General features: G+C 37.5%; 1 long non-coding RNA gene across 1 annotated transcript; it reads left to right on the forward strand.

Annotated features, from left to right (window-relative positions):
* The first annotated feature begins 363 nt into the window (after positions 1 to 363).
* On the forward strand, positions 364 to 1,148 carry LOC126088566 (uncharacterized). The gene is made up of 3 exons (XR_007519968.1): positions 364 to 533; positions 688 to 798; positions 958 to 1,148. It is a non-coding gene; the product is annotated as an uncharacterized LOC126088566 (long non-coding RNA).
* The last annotated feature ends 17,370 nt before the right edge of the window (positions 1,149 to 18,518 follow it).

An 18,518-nucleotide genomic window follows, 5' to 3' on the forward strand; every position in this document is an offset into this window, starting at 1 on the left:
CCTGGAAAGACAGTCCACAACAGACCATCTGCTTAGGTTCAAAACACCAATATCCAACAGGCATTTTTCTGAACAGTACCTTCTCACCGTCTCTTTCACCTGCATAAGGTATATGATGTTTTGGGACTTTCGAGACCCCTACTGATTTTTATACATTGGTTTTATCCCACCAATAGTTCTGTGCAGTGATGGGCTAAACTGCGATTTTCCGATATCAGTGATTTCTGTGAATGCTACTTTTCGGTATCTGTTATTCTTAACTGTGATTTGTCGCAGTTAAGAGTCGCAGTTAAGGAACATAGTTCGTGTATCCCTCCGCCACTGCTATTTCTGCGATTTCTGGTACTTCCGCGATTTCTGCTACTTCTGCGATTTCTGTGACTTCTGCTACTTCTGCGATTTCTGCTACTTCTGCGATTTCTGTGACTTCTGCTACTTCTGCGATTTCTGTGATTCCTGCGACTTACCACCGTATGAAAAAGTTACATCTGTCAACACAGAAAATTGCATCTCAACAAACCTGTCATTGGCAAGTATGTTTTACGTTTTTTCTTCCGTTGGCTTTAATTTTGTATTAAAGAAACAACTGTGAAAATATTAATAGTGTAATTAATATGTAAGTAGCCGTACAGTACTGTAATAGTTCGTATTTAGAAAATGAATTCTAACATATTGTTATGTTCACAGGTACCTGAACTACATTTCAGTCACTCAGTAAAGTGATAACTCAAAATATCATTGTCAACACATCTGAAGAAATTGCCACTGCGTCTTTAGACCGTTTTCGTCAGACGAGAGGTTAGTTTCTAAGCGTTTCAATGGACTTAATTACTTCAGTGAGATCGTTCTTGCAAATGTGATATTCATTATAGCAAATATTAGCAATCTACTCTGTCAGTTATATTGCTAGTAATTAATGACAGCAAAAATTGTTTAATAATCCTTGTGTTTTTGCAGACACAGTTCTGACTCTGATTACTGGTTGCTGTACGTATCTATCCACATCAAGGCTGTTTTTGAGAGAGACTCGTGAAGATTCAAGACAGCTGTTAGAGGATTTGCAGTTTAAAAGTGAAATAATTGTGAAATAAGTGTGTGAATGATTAAACTGTGTTTTATTGAAGTTGTTGTGCGATTTTAAAGGAATAATAAATGTCAAATACAGTGAGTGAATAATAAAAATCTCATTTTCCACATGTTTAAGCCGTCCTATACCCATAATTTTCCGCCACTTACTTATTGGTAAACACTTGTTGGAGAGTGACATGCCGCCCCCCCCCCCCCCCCCCTTTGTCCACAATCTTGGTGTGACACTGACCTGTAACATATCCCGAAGTCTACAATATGCATTTTGAGGCTGTTGATATGAAAGTGGGAAGTACAGATCTTCCAGTTAAATCGGGAATAGCTTAAGTGCATTACTTGAAAGTAACACAGGAAGAGCTTACTTATGTAGGTGGTAGTAGTGTCGGCAAAAAGTTCTTGTGTGTGAAGTTGCCATGTAGAACACCAGGTGTAAAACTTTTCTCCCGAGTCTTGAACTGTATCGGAACAAAAGTGAGGCATTCATATGACTGTTTTCATTTCTCTACACTTATACAGATGTCTGAGTTGTGCTGTGTTAACATTGCAAAGTCCTGTAGGCATGTGGAGTATTAACCAAAACTGTCATATTGGAAGCAGAATCAAACACATTTGTTACGTTACTTGATATTTTCAGGAGAAAAAGGCAATGTTGCTTCTTATTAATATAATACATTCAGAGTCACAGCAGTATTTGACCAATCATAACTGATGCTGAATGTGCATGTCGTCATATAATATGAAGGGCTTATTGCAATAGTGGTACAAGTCCATTAGCTCCACTTTTCTGTCTATAATGCTTCTGAAATTAGTGATCCAAACAAAAATAAATAAAGGTTCATCTCTAGCAAGAAGCCATATGCTTGAATATTTCTGGTATCTCAAATGCAGATTTGTCAGCGCTCATTTAACTTACGACTCTGTATCTCAAAAGGAACAAAAATGGACTTGTACCACTATTGAAATAAGCCTTTCATATGCACACACAGCACATCGAACTCGTGAGGCACAAGGCTCTCATAACGAAGTACGTACGTCGGTCAACAGATGACACTAGGAACAGTATGTTAACTGCGCTTTTTAGTTGCTACTTGCGACTCTTAGTTCCGATTTGTCACAGAAATCGCAGTTTGACTCGGTAGCGAATAGCGTAGTATGAACTTTGCTCAACAGATGACAGTGCTAACTGCGCTTTTTAGTTGCTACTTGCGACTGTTAGTTGCGACTTGTCACGGAAATCGCAGTTAGACTTGATACCGCATCGCAGAGATGGACGTAGTACGAACTTTGGCCAACAGATGGCACTGTTAACCGCGCTTTCTAGTTGCTACTTGCGACTCTTAGTTGCGACTTGTCACGGAAATCGCAGTTAGACCCGATACCGTATCGCAGAGATGGACGTAGTACGAACTTTGGCCAACAGATGGCACTGTTAACCGCGCTTTCTAGTTGCTACTTGCGACTCTTAGTTGCGACTTGTCACGGAAATCGCAGTTAGACCCGATACCATATCGCAGAGATGGACGTAGTACGAACTTTGGCCAACAGATGCCACTGTTAACCGCGCTTTTTAGTTGCTACTTGCGACTCTTAGTTGCGACTTGTCACTGAAAACGCAGAAAGCAGTGCTAAATTCGACCAATAGATGGCTCACGTCTTTGAATATGAAATACTACTTGCGACTGCTAACTGTGACTGAAATCGCAGTTAGATTCTGTAAAGTTGCTACTGTGATATCTGTGACTTCTCAGTCACTGTGATTTCTAACAGATACGCGATTTCCTGCCCACCACTAGTTCTGTGTTAGTCAGTGCTTCACTTACCTCTCCATGGGTCCAAGAGAACTGTTAAAAGTGTTACTTTCTTAGAGAAAAAAACAAATATGATGTATCATAACGAGTGTACAACTGATCGTGACGCTGTAAAAACCTGCAATCCGGACACCAACAGTAAACTTGGAAACAGTGGTAAGGGCAAACACGTATCATTAAGGGAAAAGTGTGGTATTCTCTTGCTTGCCGACAGCCACGGCAGAAAGCTATCGAGCATGCTCCGAGAGAAAAATTGAGAAACGACAGTGACTAGCATAGTGAAACCTGGAGCGGGAACACACAATGTCGTAGACATTGATCTTCAGATGAACACAATAGAGGATAATGACTTTATTGTATGTATAGCGGGTTCGAATGACATAGCTAAAAATGAAGCCGATGCCTGCGTTAAAACGCTACAGAACTTTCTATAAGTGAATAAATCTAGGAACATAATAGTAGCCACTGTGCCTCATAGACACGACCTAATTTACAGATCGTGTGTTAATAAAGAAATCAGGAAAACTAACATCAAAATTAAGAAATTGTGTGCAGAATACCCAAAGTGCGATGTACTGGACGTAAGTAAACTACATCGAAACCTACACACCAGACACGGAATGCACCTTAATTATGACGGAAAAAGTATTACTTGCGATCACATCAGTGAAATAATTAAAAAAAGACTATTACGAAATAGATCAGTCTATCAGCTTCCTGAAAGACTTACAAGCAAAAATGATGAAAGCAAATTCGACAAGAACGAAGAAAGCAGGAAAGAGGAGACATCAGAAGATCCACAAAGGATTGCAGCAGCTACACCTGTAATATTAAATTTAAGATCAAGGCGGAATATACCCAAGAAGGAGGATTTTTTCTATCCCCCTCTGAGAAAAGAAAAAACTTAGCATCATCAAACAAATTAAAGATACACCATAAAACTGGCAAAGCACTCCTTCAGCAAACTGTAGTAAATGAGGTAAAGTCTGAACCTCCTCACCTATGTGTAAAAAAATGAAACAAAAAAATTCTTGATCTAAAAGTATACATCCATAATGTACAAGGGCTCAAAACCAATTATGAATTAGAAATTTTGTTATCAAGTGCAAGTGAACTGTCAGATACACAGATATTATGTATTAATGAACATTTCTTGAGGTCTTTTGAAATAGAAAGTGTTGTGATACCAAATTTTAAACTCGTGGGTCACTTCTCAAGAACATCTTACAAAGGTGGAGGCAGTTGCATATTTGTAAAAGACAACATTACTGCTACACCTCTTGATATTTGCAATTTGTATAGTATTGAAAAAGATATAGAACTGTCAGGTGAAGAGCTTACAGATCTAAATGTTTATATAATAGCACTTTACAGGTCACCCTCTGGTAACATAGGGACTTTCTACAAAAATCTAGCACCAGTAATAGAAAATCTAAGTAAAAGAAAATCATATAGTGTTCTAATATGTGGTGACTATAATATAGATTTTCTCTCAGAAAACTCCAGCCATCTAAGCATTAAAATTTTTATGAACAGCTACAATCTAGACCTAATGGTTAACACTCCAACCAGGATTACAAATCACAGTACCACTTGTCTGGATCAAGTAGCAAGCAATATAAATTGTACAGTATCCACGGTCAAACTAGGATTTTCAGACCACAATGCATTAATTATGCAGGTCTGGTTGCAAAATAACAGTCACGAACACAATGAAATCACTGTACAGAGGAGAAACTTCAATAAAACCCACATGCGTACTTTCCTCTTTGATATACAAAATGAAAACTGGCAAAATGTATACGAGGCTCAAACAGTAGACAGCAAATATTAAGCATTCTTGGATATTTTCTGTTATTATTTTAATTGCCACTTTCCCTTACAAACAAAATGTATCACCAAAGATAGAAAACTCTCCAGCTGGATCACCCCAGGAATCATTAGATCATCACAAAGAAAAAGACAACTTTTTTACATGAGCAAATCCAAACTAGGCAGTAGTGAGCATTTAAGTCATACTTTACTCTATATAAAAAGATATTAAAGAACGTAGTAAATGCAGCCAAAAAGCTACAGAATGATAACTACCTCAAATTGTCATCAAATAAGAGCAAAAGCATGTGGCAACTTATTAATATGAATACTAATAGAGGAAAACAGCTACAAAGTGATATTAGCTTAAAACTAAATGGAAAATTAGTCTCCAGTGGGAAAGAAACAGCAGAGGAATTCAAAAACTACTTTACAGAAACAGTAGAAAACCTGGCTAACCATCTTAAAAATAGCTGTCCCTTACAACTAGAACCAAACTTATGCTCTGAGACTCTATTTCTAAGGCCTACATCTGAAATTGAAATAGAAAAGACACTTCATAGCAAAATTTAAAACAAAATCATCTGCTGGACAAGATCAAATCCCATGCTTCCTCCTTCATAATTGCAGTAACTCTATCAGTAAACCCCTCGCTCACATAATAAACTTCTCATTCGTGAATGGTACATTTCCTGGTATGCTCAAAATTGCAAAAATTATACCTGTCCACAAAAAAGGAAGCAAAGAGGATCCCAGTAATTATCGACCCATTGCACTGCTTTCAACTTTTAGTAAAGTATTGGAATATATAATTGCCACCAGAATCATGTCCTTTCTAGACAAAGAAAATATCCTGTCACCTGCTCAGTTCAGCTTCCAAAGTAAGAAAGCTACAACAGATGCAATACAAGACTTTCTAGATCATGCACTGGAGCTTGTGGACAAAAAACTCCCAGCCATAGGTATCTTCCTAGATCTAACAAAGGCATTCGACATGGTTAATCATAGTATACTTCTGCAAAAGATGCATTCCTATGGAATAAGAGGAAATGCCTATGACTGGTTTAAAAGCTATCTGGAAGATCAACAGCAGTATGTCGAATTAAATGAAACTAAGCTCTCAGGTACAGCTAGCACTGTACATTCCTCCATACATACCATAAAGTAAGGCGTTCCCCAAGGCTCCGTCCTGGGCCCTTTGCTGTTCTTACTTTACATAAATGACCTTCCTCACAGCCTACCAAACACAAAAACCCTTTTATTTGCTGACGACACCTCTTTACTCATATCTGCGCCTGAACAAATTCTCCAATCTAAAATAGATAAAACCACAGATCAAATAAGTCGATGGCTTCAAAGTAATAGGCTGCTGATTAATGCAAAAAAGACAATTGGCATAACCTTTCACACTGCCCAAAACAGAAATCCATTACTACCAACTATATCACTGGAAAAAAATAATGTTTAACTTGAAAATGAAATAAAATTTTTGGGGGTCACTATTACTGATACGCTCACATGGAAAAGGCACATTGACGTTACCAGCACAAAACTTAGTAAGGTATGCTTCATGATTAGATCAATAAGGAACATCACTAACACAAGTACCCTAACCACAATGTACCATGCACTCTTTCACTCCGTACTTAACTACGGAATCATCTTCTGGGGCCAAAATTCTGAATCAATTAAGATATTCAAACTGCAAAAGAAGGTAGTCAGAACAATTATGTTCGAAAAACAAAGAGACACTAGTAAACCATTATTTAAGAAACTAAATATTTTGCCCCTCCCATGCCAATACATACTAGAATTATTATTCTTTACCAAAAAAAGTATCAACAAAATTAGCAAAAATATGGACTACCACGATTATGACACAAGATCAAAAACCTCTCTAAGAATACTTCCCCACTCAACAAAACTGTACAGTGATGGTGTCAAGTGCATGGGAATAAAATTATATAATCATCTTCCAACTTTTATACAAGAAATCCAAGAAATAAATAAATTCAAACAGACAGTGAAATCTCTTTTAATAAAAGAATGCTTTTATACCATCCAGGAATATTTGGAATCAAAATTGTCTTAGTGCACGATAAAGTATCAAAGCTGAATGTTGTTAAGTCAGTTTTGTCACATCATGTAACAATTCTCTGTAAAGCTGTAACTGTAAGTAACATAATTTTGTAGGTAATGTAAAATAATCTTTCCTCTGTATTCTTGTTTACTATTTTAGACTCCTGTAAACTGTATATTTGTATTGCCTTATCCCGTATCAGTTGTACAAGCCATTGTACTGATTTGATCCACGGGACAAATAATAAATAAATAAATAAATAAAGAATGACAGCCCATAGTCCTTTGTGCTGAGTATCATTCCCTTCCTCATTGCCCCTAATGGGTTAGTGATCTGTTTAGCTGCTAGTCACCCCTGCATTGTGCTGTATGTCGAAGATTTTTGCATTTGGTACAGTTGTCATTCAGTATCCACGGTGCCATCCAGCAAGCCTCCGCATGGGTTCTTTTCCGTGGTTTCCAATTCTCTCCTACAAAGCCATAGTCATGCATTTCTACCATTGTGCCATTGTCAGTTTTCTTTATTTATTTCATGTTCCGTAGATCTCGTATTGTGAGCACATCGCATGAGATGTGGAACGAGTCAAACATACAAAACAACAAACATACAAAAAGATACAAAACAGTCTTCATTAAATATATAAAAAATGTTCTACGTAACTGCTGATAGTTAATACAAAGTTTAGAGGAAAACAGATATTGTACATATAACAGCAGATTTCTTTGAGTGTTAATACAAAATTTCATGTTTTAATTTGGAGAAAAATTGCAAGCACGTTTCTTTGTTAACAAGATGGATAATTCTATCTAAATGCTATTTCCCTTTTTGCATTATAAAACTCTTCTAATGTATAAACAGATATATTTAACAAACATTCCTTTAGTTTTGCTTTAAAAAGAGATTCATTTTCTCTTAAACATTTTATCTGGTCAGGGAGATGGTTAAAAATTTTTGTTCCTGACCATTTGACACCTCTCTGAACAACTGTCAGGTTCTTAAGTTCACAATGAGGATTTTCTTTCCCTCTTGTATTATATTTGTGATAGTTCTTATTTGATGGAAATTGTGCAGGGTTCTTAATTACAAAACACACCAGTAAACATATGTACTGGGATACAGTGGTCATTATTTGCAGCTTTTTGAAAAGGTTACGGCATGATGTCCTAGGGTGTACTCTGCACATAATTCTAATAGCCCTTTTCTGGGCCGCAAAAATTTTCTTTGCCAAAGCTAAATTTCCCCAGAAGATAATTCCATAACACATAACAGAGTGAAAATCCCCATAGTGGTTAAATCTCCAATGGAAGACATCATTCTGATAGCATACATAGCCGAGCTCAATTTTTTTAGGGTCTGTTGTATATGGAAGGACCAGTTCATTTTGCTATCAATATGTACTCCAAGAAATTTAAACACATCCATTCTTTCTATTTACGCAAGTTACATTTATTTCTCTCACTTTTTTTGTTTTTGTATGGAACTGGATAGAATTTGTCTTACTTGAGTTTAAAGAGAGACCACTAACACTGAACCAGTTAATCACTTCAGACATTATGTTCTTAACTGACTCATCGAAATTAACATCTGATTTTCCACTCGTGAAGATGGTGGTATCGTCAGCAAAAAGAGTAAATTTGCAAGGCAGGCTTGCACGCAATGGTAAATCATTTCTAAACCTCAAAAACAACAGTGGCCCCAGAATTGAGCCCTGAGGCACACCACAACTAATAGAAGTCCATTCAGACTGAGCGGAGGTATCCCTTGACTCATCTGAGCTGTTTAAAATTACTTTATGTTTTCTTTTCTGAAGATAAAATTGCAGGCAGTTACCTGCGACACCCCTTATTCCAAGTAGTTTGGCTTTCTGCGTGAGAATGTGGTGATCTACACAATCAAATGCCTTTGATAAGTCGCAGAAAACACCAATTCCTATCATTTTTTGATTTAGACATTCAAGTACTTCATTTGTAAGTGCATACTCTGCATCCTCAGTTGAACAGCCCCTTTAAAAGCCGAACTGGCTCTTGTTGATAATTCTGCTCATTATGAGGTGTTCAGTAATTTTATTGTGCATAAATTTTTCTAGAATTTTAGAGAAGGCTGTTAACAGTGAAATAGGGCAGTAGTTAGTGAGCTCAGCTCTATCACCCTTCTTGTGTAGGGGCTTCACAATGGCATACTTGAGTCTTTCAGGAAAAATGCCTTGTTGAAATGAAGCATCAAAAATATGGCACAGAATATCACTAATCCATTTACATGAAAATTTCAATAAATTATTGGATACATTATCTACTCCTGCAGTTTTTACATTTTAAAGACCAGATGACTGTTTGAATTTCCTCTACAGTGATAGGATTAATCTACATTTCTGGTATTATGTTGGCGTATGCATCCTGACATAAAGTCATAGCTTCCTCAACAGAGGGCCTACAGCCAATTTGTTCGGTTACTGACAGGAAATGTTTGTTAAAAATTTCAGCTACACTTTTTTGATTTTCTATTAAGTTACCCCCATGCCTGATTTTTAGGTCATCTGTGTTGCTTGTTTTTGTCTTTCTCTCACTTTTTATAGTGTTCCAAATTGTTTTCGTGTTATTATTAGATTCATCTATTTTCTCCTTATAGAAAAGGGCTTTTGACTTTTGTATTACTTTCTTTAAAATTTTGCAGTACAATCTATAATGATTCCATTTTTGTGTATCATTAGTTGTTCTGATTTTAGCATAAATTTCTCTCTTAGTTCTGCATGACTTTTTAATACCTTCTGTGATCCAAGGCTTACTTACGGAATTTGGATTAATATTTTTGACACATTTCTTTGGAAAGGATTCTTCGAAAAGGGCAGAAAAATCATTTATATAATAGTTAAATTCATCATTAGCATTATCAATGTTGTAAATAAAGGACCAGTCCATTAGCTGCAACTTACAGTTGAAGGATTGTTTTGCCTCTTTGTTCATTATTCTTATACATTTCCACTGGGGAGATAGTTTAACAAGAGAGTTAACACTGTAAAGAGTGATTAATTGACCACCATGGTCTGTGAGACCGTTTATAACCTGGTTTACATTAATGTTCTGGCATCTACTTACATTTAAAAATACATTGTCTATCATAGTTTGGGAATCTGGTGTGATTCTAGTGGGAAAATTGATTACTGAATTCAGATTATAAGTGGACATCACATTCTGGAAGTTACTTCTATAGTTATTTTCAGTCAGACAGTCTACATTAAAATCATCTAAGGCTACAATATCCTTTGTTTTTGAAAATAAAACTGACAATACCTGGTCCACGAGACTAAAAAACATTTTTATATTTCCTGATGGTGCCCTGTAAACAGACAGGACTATTAATGAATTGAGATTAGTTTTTATTTCAGTAGCACATGCTTCAAAATGTTGGTCCATACAGTATTTTGTAATGTCAATTACTTTGTAGTCAAAATTTTCCTTAACATATATTGCCACTCCCTCCATTTCTTTATTTACTCTACAGTATTGGGTTGCTAAGTTGTAACTAGGCAAAAAGGGCATGATGCAGTTGCTAGTAACATGGTGCTCAGTGAAGCACAATATCTGGGCATTATTTATAAAGTCTTTCTTATTAATGTTGATAAGCAATTGGTCTATTTTGTTAGGAGGCTTCTCACATTTTGATGAAAAATTGATAACCCTACCTTTTTTATTTCGTCAGTGCTGTTTTTTCTTGATTGAGATTCCAGAGGAGTCTGCCTAAAGTCGTTGTTCTTGTTGTTGTTGTTGTTGTTGTTGTGATCTTCAGTCCTGAGACTGGTTTGATGCAGCTCTCCATGCTACTCTATCCTATGCAAGCTTCTTCATCTCCCAGTCCCTACTGCAACCTACATCTTTCTGAAGCTGCTTAGTGTGTTCATCTCTTGGTCTCCCTCTATGATTTTTACCCTCCACGCTGCCCTCCAGTACTAAATTGGTGATCCCTTGATGCCTCAGAACATGTCCTACCAACCGATCCCTTCTTCTAGTCAAGTTGTGCCACAAACTTCTCTTCTCCCCAATCCTTTTCCTCATTAGTTATGTGATCTACCCATCTAATCTTCAGCATTCTTCTGTAGCACCACATTTCAAATGCTTCTATTCTCTTCTTGTCCAAACTATTTATCATCCATGTTTCACTTCAATACATGGCTACACTCCATACAAATACTTTCAGAAATGACTGCCTGACACTTAAATCTATACTTGATGTTAACAAATTTCTCTTCTTCAGAAACACTTTCCTTGCCATTGCCAGTCTACATTTTATATCCTCTCTACTTCGACCATCATCAGTTTTTTGCTCCCCAAATAGCAAAACTCATTTACTACTTTAAGCATCTCATTTCCTAATCTAATTCCCTCAGCATCACCCAACATAATTCAACTACATTCCATTATCCTCTTTTTGCTTTTGTTGATGTTCATCTTATATCCTACTTTCAAGACACTGTCCATTCCGTTCAACTGCTCTTCCAAGTCCTTTGCTGTCTCTGACAGAATTACAATGTCATCGGCGAACCTCAAAGTTTTTATTTCTTCTCCATGGATTTTAATACCTACTCTGAAGTTTTCTTCTGTTTCCTTCACAGCTTGCTCAATATACAGATTGAATAACATCGGGGAGAGACTACAACCCTGTCTCACTCCCTTCCCAACCACTGCTTCCCTTTCATGTCGCTCGACTCTTATAACTGCCATCTGGTTTCTGAACAAATTGCAAATAGCCTTTCGCTCCCTGTATTTTACCCCTGCCACTTTCAGAATTTGAAAGAGCATATTCCAGTCAACATTGTCAAAAGCTTTCTCTAAGTCTTCAAATGCTAGATATGTAGGTTTGCCTTTCCTTAATCTAGCTTCTAAGATAAGTCGTAAAGTCAGTATTGCCTCACGTGCCCCAATATTTCTACGGAATCCAAACTGATCTTCTCCGAGGTCAGCTTCTACTAGTTTTTCCATTCGTCTGTAACGAATCCGCGTTAGTATTTTGCAGCCGTGACTTATTAAACTGATAGTTCGGTAATTTTCATATTTGTCAGAACCTGCTTTATTTGGGATTGGAATTATTATATTCTTCTTGAAATCTGAGGGTATTTGACCTGTTTCATACATCTTGCTCACCAGATGGTAGTTTCATCAGGACTGGCTCTCCCAAGGCTGTCAGTAGTTCTAATGGAATGTTGTCTACTCCCGGGGCTTTGTTTCGACTCAGGTCTTTCAGTGCTCTGTCAAACTCTTCACGCAATATTATATCTCCCATTTCATCTTCATCTACATCCTCTTCCATTTCCATAATATTGTCCTCAAGTCATGTGTCCTAAAGTCATGTGGTAGTAAACATTTGACACTGTTTAGGGTATTGGCTTTTTCTTCTTCAGGCCTGCACATAAAAAATCACTGAAACGGGAAGGCAGTACGACATTTCGTCCACTAGACATCATTCTATCTGTTGTAGTTGTCTTCTCATTTATGGTTGCTGGTGATACTATTGGCTGCCTGAGTGATTCTGTCATCGATGGTACTGATGCTCCTGTCAATGGAGCACAGAACTCTACTTCGGTTCAAGCACTTGAACACTGTAGCATAATCTCATTCCTTGCACCTCCTCTGTGATAAAAAGCTGACCTGACTGCCCCATATTTGTCACCTGAAGACTGGCTGCATGTGGAAGCTTCCCACACTCTGCTTCCTTGCCCACATGTCTTTGGGTAGGGACTGTGCTACTTTTGTCTGCATTTACTGTGCCCTGGTTTCATCCCATGGTGTTTAGTAGCTAGATTTATGGCTTGGCACCTTCCTCAGCTTCAAAGCTGTTAGTCCCACATCACCATCATGGTGTGCATCTGGCCACCAATACCTTTTGGATTAGTCCTGTAGAAAGTTTCCTTGCCAAAGTTGAAATCTTCCCCTGTGAATTTGATGGTACTAGCTCTTGGTCTCCTAGGAAATTGCCATTTGACAATTCACTTATCATCCCAAGTATCCCTTTCTCTTTTCATGCAGTGGGTGTCATCATCGTCATTCTGCCCCTCAGGTAGGTCTACCAGTTGGAAAGTGCCTCACTTCCTATGCACACTGCCCCTAGGATGGTGCCCAGGCCAGAATTAGGACCAAACTCTTCCAAGGTCATGAGGTCTGTTGCCCTCATGACCTTTTGTTGTCTGTTACATCCAGTTCAAGAATTCACAGGTGCTACCATTTTACACTGATGGCTCTAAAATTCTGACTCAGGTGGGATATACTTTTACATCCCCTGCAGGTATGGAATGCCATTCGCTGCTGGAAATATGTAGTGTATTTACAACAGAACTGACAGCCGTTAGCAGAGCCCTCCACTTTATTTAATAGGTCTCACTTGACCATGTTATAACATGTACTGAGTCTGTGAGCAGTCTTCAGGCTACTGACCACTGCTATTCTTGCCACCCCTTTTGTATCTGCTATTTATGACCTTCTTGCTGACCTTAGTCGTGCTGCCTGTTCAGTTGTCATTCTCTGGGTCTGAGTCATGGGTATCCCAGGGAATAAATTGGCCAGCTGTTTGGGTGGAGAAGCACTTACTCACTTTCCATTTGCTTTGCTGACCCCAGGTGCAGATTTGTGGATGAACTAGACAAACTAAATATAATTCAGAAGGTGGTCCATGTAATACCCTCTAAGAATGTTACTTGGTACACCGAATGGATATACTGGCCACTCATTGCATATGCCAGTATTATAAGAAAATGAAACAGTGCTGAAGGCTAAAACAAATTTTGAAGATATAGCTCATAAGATAGTTAACAGTGAAAATAAAGCAAGACTGTAGGTACAAAGTAGATGAAAGTAGGCATACCACTTTCTTACCTATGTCAAACCAGATATGGAAAGTGCAACTTGCAAAAGTAGCCCCTGCATTCTCTGGCCACCAGGAAACACTGACTGCCCAGGAAAATAATAGCCATCACATGGATGTTGTGCAGTGTACGCATGACTAAAAGTGCAGGGTCATTCTCTTACATTGAAAGTTTATTGAATATTCTTACAAGCAATCGAATTAGGCCAGAATACTGTGACATTTTAAGTCTGACTATTAAATGTGTTGTGTGTACTATCGTTTTTGTATCTAAAAATTTCCACTTCCTCCAATAGATTTGAAATCTGGCCTCTTTCTTTTCTGTGGAGGATTACAAGATTTTCAGCAAGTCTTGGGCAATTTGTTCCTTGGTGAGTGGAAAAGGCAGGGCCTTCTTTTTCAAGATGCACCTTCAGTATTTGGTTTGACATAGGTGAGAAAGTGACATGCCTAGTTCACTGTACTCTGTACCTATGGTCTTGCTCGGTTTCCACCGTTAACTATGTTATGAGGTACCCCTAGCCTTGAAATAGTTTTTAGCCTTCAGCTCTGTTTCCTTCTCTTACAGATACTTGCACAGACAATGAATGGCCAGTATATCAGTCTGACCTACTGAGCAGCATTCTTAAAAGATATTCCATGGACCACCTTCTCAATTATCCTTCATTTGCCCAGTGTCTTAAACAATGACAACATTCTCAGAATGGCAATACTGTGACTAAGAACATTGGGTCACCTGTGATGGATCAAGGTAATAATTTTTGAGTGTTAAATCTGCAAATAATCATCTATAATAGCACAAAATTGCAATAAAGATTACAATTATATTTCAGTTCTTAAATATGTAGGTTAGATCTGCAGATGTGGCTGTAAGCTGTAAAACCAGTAGAGAGGTCGTACAAAACCAAGTTTTGCCAGTGTTGTGCATCGTTTTCATTCGTCATGACCTTCCGCAGCTGCAGATGCCTTGGATATAGAATAGTTTGTGAAGTATAGTAACTTAGAAGCTCTGGCTCATGGTAATGTATAATAATATTGAAAAAAGTTTAAAGGTTCCCTGGAAACATCATTTTAAGAACATACAGCAAAAATACCAGTGATTTACAAGGAATAGAAATTATGGAATTGGTCATTCCCACAATTCGTATTTTTTATACCAAAAAGAATTTTTTTTTTCTTGATAATGGGTAAAGATTTTGAAAAATGAGGAAATTCCATTGCTAGATAAGTATTTAAAGAATATGCAGTTAAAGTTTGAGCCATTGACTGTGGGTAGTAATTTAGATAATAATGGCCCGCAGTCCAAAACAAAGGCTAAAAACCATTTTTTCCTGATTTTGGCAGGAACTGACAAAGAACAAAAAGCACTTACATAAACCACCTAAGGCCCACTCTAGACGACACCTAATGCAAAAGAACTAACTGATCTGCTCAAGTTGCCTGGACAGGAGTAAGTGTGTAATGTTTAAATTTTGGCACTGCACTGCAAGATAGCTGCAGTATGCCCATTCTTCCAATAGGTGTACAAATGGTCACTACACTGAGGGCTATCCAAAACACTTGAACCTTTATCTCTGTGGTCAACAGAACCTAAGATATGACCCCCTGAAAAAATTGCAGTTTTGCACACAGCTTTTTGGAATAAATTGGCACTATGCCCTATCATGCTGACAGAATACTGCAAGAAACTTTGTAGAATTGTGATCACTGGTATTGATGAATAAACTTGCAAAGTTTACATGGTCAAGAGCCTCTTTCTGAAGTTGCTTGCACCAAGTAGTTAATATATTGTTAACAATGGCTCCAACTTTGGTTCATTCATGACTAAACTTGTCATTATAGATCTTTGGTGATGTTTTTGTGCACTCTTTGGAACTGTAGCCTCATGACAAATGGTATGGTAACCCAAAGTTCCCTCAGCTGTAGCCAATATTCTCTTCAGTTCCTGGAATTTCACAAATTTTGCTTTTACTATTTACCCTTCTATCCTGATACAAATTAAAGCTTTTAAGTGTTATGTGTTTCTCACCATTTAGAGGTGACTTTAATAAAATGTCTTGTGGCAATTAGGTGAAGTATTATATTATTATATCTTTCATTATTGGAATTAATGTAAGAACTCTGTGATCCCAAATAGCAAAGACTTAACTAAGCATAGTGCACACATAAAAAAAATGAGACAAGCATGACCTCGCATTTCTCAACAGCAAAAATGGCAAAAATAGTTTGGTTTTTAATTTAGGAAGCCATTCATATCCTAACTGTAAGTTCCATCTGTGAGTTGACCAGGTAGTGCTTGCTTAGCTAATTTTGTCTGTAAAAATTCAGGTAAAATTGTGATGAGATTTGTTTCTCGTTATAAAAAATATAAAATCACCATTAACATTAAAAACCACAATAGGTATTTTTCTGTGGAGTTGAAAAAGGCAGTAATGCATATTCTCTTTTTATTAGTCAAATGTTTAATGTTTTTAACAATACAATATTTAAAAATTAATTTAAAAAATACATTCAAATTGCGTGCATAACTAAGAGTTGTATGAACAATATTCTGGCACTGTGAATTTACTCCTCCTAGTAATTAATTCTGGACAGTGTTTTTTTTAAGAATATCTTATTTCATAATCCATTTCATCCATCATCTTTTGCCACCTCCAGGTCAGCCCGGATTTCTGCCTCTGTAGTTCTTGTCACTTTCCTGGGATAAAACTCTAAATTAATAACTAGCACATAATACATGTTCCTCAATTCTTGTTCTACATTGTTCCTGCTTTTCTTCAGGATTTGGGAATAGTCTACACTCCATAATCCTCCCATACTGTCCTCTGACTCTGAATATTAGATTTGTAGATTTGTTGGTGTTAGCTCTCACTGTTTTCACTCTCTTACAATGAAGTTCTTCCATTAAAACAGAAACTAACTGTGGTGATTAAGTATACCAGACACTAATTACACCCGATATTCTAAATGCGCATTTTTTCAGTCCTCAATCCAATAACAGCATAATGGAGAATGTAAGGCAGAGGCACTGCTGCCAGAAATGAACAGTAAGCAGCCAGACAACTTTCACTGGACTTGTGTAACTGAAAAGATGGGCAGTGAATCAATAGCTAAGCTTGGTAATTCTAGAGCAGAGGATTACTATGGTCTCTCAAATTATGTTATTAAATATATCAGAAATCAAATTGTAATGCCACTGACTAAAATAATCAACAAAAATTTAAATGGAAGTAATTATGCAGAATATTTAAAAATATCTGTAGTTAAACCAGTACATAAGAATGGAGATGTAGCATCACCAGATAACTATCAACCAATATCACTTATGGCCATAATATTAAAAACAATAGAATACTGCATGCATAAACATTGAACATGATGATACACTCACCTCCTCACAGTATGGTTTCAGATCCACCCTTTTTACAGTCAAAGCAGTTGGGAGTATGGTAGCAAAAATATACAATTGTTCTGAAAATAAAGATATTATCTGTGCAACACTGTTGGACCTCAGGAAAGCTTTTGATATGGTCTCCCACAATATTCTTAAAAAAACTCTATGAGTACAGAGTGAGAGAGAATGCCCTATGTCTAATGCAGTCATACCTGGACAATAGGAAACTATTAGTTAAGATAAATAATCAAATGTCAGAATATCTCCCATTTGAAAAGGGTGTACCTCCAGGATCTGTTCTTAGACCTTTCCTTTTCATTATTTATATAAATGATTTACCTGCAATTGTATCATGTGATGCAGTGCTACATGCTGATGACACAACACTCATCATGTGTGCCAATCTTGAAAATGTGCAACACAGCATGGCAGTGGCAATGGAGAGGTGCACTAATTGGTTTGAGGCAAATGTACTGCAGAAGAATGATAGTAAAACTGAAGCTCATGATAACAAAACAGTAAAATTATGTGGAGTTCATATAGCTCAAAAGCTCAGCTGGGATACCCACACAGGGAAGATATGTGGCAGACTGGCACATGCCATATATCAGCCATACAAGCCGAGGAGCAGTATCAGTAAAGAACTTCTGTTACATGCATGTTTTGCATTCTTCCATTCACACCTGAGTTATGGAATATGGGGCAATTCCATAGGCTCAAAATTAATGTTTAAATGGCGAAAGAAAGCCATAAGTTGCATAGCAGAACTTAGCCCATATGAATTATGTTAAGATTATTTTAAGAAACTAAATATAATGACAGTGCCTGGCCTGTATATTTCCAACTGCCTTGACTTAAGGAGATCAGTTTGTGGCGACTATCGTCCAAGTCGCGGGTAATATCTTTGTTTTTGGCAAGCTCTTGGACCCAGTCTGTGGTCGCGCGTGAAAGTGTACAGACGTGTACCGAGAATACAGAATGTAAACAACTGTATATGTGTGCTTACGAGAAATAAAAATAGTGTTTATTACATGTGGTGTAGTGTGCATCATTGGATTCGGCAACCCTACAACGCTAGACCCATACTGGTGACCCCGAATTTTGTTCGCGAGTGCTACAACGAAATCTTATACCGTCGAGCAGTACACAATGGATCGCTTGCCGCCTGCTACACCGAACACGTGCCAACTAAGTGTTCCAACGGACGCTTCGGCATGGTTTAACAATTATCCACCGGGCGTCCGCAATAGTTCTACGCAGTTTCCGAACACATCGACTAGCTGTACTCAACAGGACAGTGTTTATACAATTCCACAGCCACGTGTGCCGGCATCAGGTACGAACAATAACTTTCCGTTACCGTACATGAGTCAGCCGTCGTGTGACAGTGTTCCGTACCATCAGAACGTTTTCCGCGCACAAAACTTTGAATATGAACGTATTACGTCCAATACGAACTTTCCACGTGTGCCGAGTGCTCAACAGCCGA

Source organism: Schistocerca cancellata, chromosome 6 (genome assembly GCF_023864275.1).
Source record: "Schistocerca cancellata isolate TAMUIC-IGC-003103 chromosome 6, iqSchCanc2.1, whole genome shotgun sequence".
Classification (NCBI taxonomy): domain Eukaryota; kingdom Metazoa; phylum Arthropoda; class Insecta; order Orthoptera; family Acrididae; genus Schistocerca; species Schistocerca cancellata.